The sequence below is a fragment of the Arachis ipaensis genome, chromosome B10 (assembly GCF_059453495.1).
Source record: "Arachis ipaensis isolate K30076 ecotype BB chromosome B10, ASM5945349v1, whole genome shotgun sequence".
NCBI classification, from domain to species: domain Eukaryota; kingdom Viridiplantae; phylum Streptophyta; class Magnoliopsida; order Fabales; family Fabaceae; genus Arachis; species Arachis ipaensis.
In genome coordinates, this window is record NC_142435.1 from 129801812 (window position 1) to 129804408 (window position 2597).

Here is a 2597-nt window from a genome sequence, read left to right on the forward strand (position 1 = left end):
TATTATCGGGTCCTACTATCCTGTCATTTTTCATCCGCTTTAGAGCCTCTTTTACTTTAAAGTCTCGAATCCTTCGATAGTTGTTGAGGTTTTGATCTTCTTTCCTCGTGCATAACCAACCAAGGCTCGGAAAAGTCTTCTATCTTTCATTAAATAACTCGTAGAAGTAGCTCTTCCACCTTTCATTGATCTTTTCATCTTGAGTCAAAACCTCTCTATCTTTACCCTTTATGCACTTAACCTGTTCTAAGTCTCTTATTCTTTTTTCACGGCTATTTACGATTCTATATATACCTTTTTCTCCTTCCTTCGTCTCTAAAGACTGGTAGAGACCCTCATATGCTCTTGCTCTTGCTTCACTTATAGCCACTTTTTTCTCTTTCTTAGTTGCCTTATATGTTTTCTAGTTATATGCATTGCAGCACAAAAACCACTCTTTAAAGCACTCCCTTTTTGCCTTTATCTTTTCTTGTACACTCACATTCTACCATCATGACTCCTTGTCTCTCGATCCTGTCCCTCTAGATTCACCAAAATTTTCTTTTGCTATTCTTCTAATAACTCTGCGATCTCCCTCCACATCTCCTCTGCGCTTCCATCCCCTTCCCAATTTGCCTCTTCTCCTACCTGTCTCAGAAAGCTTCTTTGTTACTCACCTTTCATCCGCCACCCCTCGTCCTTGGATTCTTCGTATGATGTCTTTTTCTCAACTTGAAAATCCATGACGAACATCCTATGTTGTGTTGTTAAACTCTCTCCCGAAATAATTTTAGAATTAATGCAAAATTTTTTATTGACTCTCCTTAACAAAAAAAAGTCGATTTGAGAGCTTTACATGCCACTCTTATAGGTTATAAGATGTTTGTCTCGCTTTTTAAAACATGTATTTGTGATGAGAAGGTCAAAGGTTGAGCAGAAATCCAAAATAGTTTTACCCTCAGTATTGACCACCCCGAAACCATGGCTTCCATAAATACTTCCATGCCCAGTCACTTCTCTTCCAACATGGCCATTTAAATCTCTTCCTAAGAAAATTTTATCTCCCGAAGGTGTGTCTTAGACCAAACTCTCTAGATCCTCCTAAAACCTTATCTTGTGTTGCTCGTCCGAACCCACTTGCGGTGCATAGGTGCTAATCACATGAAAAGTACCTCCTTCCACCACAAGTTTGATAGAGATGATCCAATCACTCAACTTCTTGATATCCACTACATCCTTCTTCCCCTGCTTATGCACGATAATACCTACTCCATTCCTGTTCTTCACCTTTACTATATACCAAAGTTTGAACTCTGAGGTATCCAACTCCCTAGCGTTTGTGCCGACCCATTTTGTTTCTTGTAGACACATGATGTTAATCTTCCTCCTTGTCATGGTATCCACCACCTCCATAGATTTTTCTATTAGAGTGCGTATGTTCCATGTCCCAAATCTCAACTTTTTGTTACTTCGACCTTTACCTTTACCTCTTTCTTTGTGAACAAGCTTATTTACTCTCGTCCGTTCACGAAAATGCAGTAACCCTTACTCGTTTAACACTACACCCGGGCACTAATGCACTAGCTCTTGCTCATTTGATATTGTACTTGAGCCATACAGCATGTTGCTTCCGGCCAATGACCTAGTTTTAGCGCAATAACGTCTTTGATCCATGCCATGAAGCTTCGACTAAGTTTTTATGTTAGTTGTCGAAGGCCTAACACAACCTTCCTCCTTTATCCGGGTTTGGGACCAGCTATGTACCGCAGGTGTAACATAGGCGGAGTTTGATTGATGAAAAAAAACTGACAAAAAATCAATAAAAAAATTAGTCGATTCGGCGGTTAACCGTTGAACCAGTTTGGTTTTTGAAGAGTTCAGTTCAGTCCTAAACCCCAAAATGATGCTATTTTAAGGTAAAAAAATAAAATAAAATAGAGATTCCTCCTTTCTTCCCAACCTGCTAACCTTAAACGCACTAATTTTCAGTACTCAGAGGCAATGAACACCCAAATTCAAACTTCAACAGCAGGATCCAGTAGCCCCACCGTTATTGAACTCTTCTCCTTGGCCATAGGGTGCCGCTGTCACCGGCAGTGACAGACAGAGGGTGTCGTCATCACCTCTAGAAGGTCTGCTTAGCCCCCTCTTCTCCTCTATGTCGCACAAAGGTCTGCTCGGAGCTCTTGGCGTTGCCGTCACGAACAGTTGCTCTCGTCATCCCTATTTCATCGGTCACGAACGGTTGCTCGATCCTCTTCAAGTGCGTCATCTTTTTTTGTGGAATCAATGCGCGGAGCCCTTCCAAAGGCAACAACTGCACCTTGTAGCCGATGAGAAGAGTTCGGCGATGGTAAGACTACTAGGCGTTGGCTGCTGCTGCTGAAGTTTGATTTTGGGTGCTTCACTACTTTTTAGTTCTTAGGGTTAGTGCCTTTGGGATTAGTGGATTGGAAGAGAGAGAGAGAGGGAGAATATCTGTTTTATTTTATAACTTAAAATGGAATCGTTTTGAGGGTTTAGGACAACCAAAAATTCTCCAAAAATCGAACTGATTCAAACGGTTCAACAGTTAACCGTTGGTTCGACCAGTTTTTTTTACCATTTTTTGCTAGCTA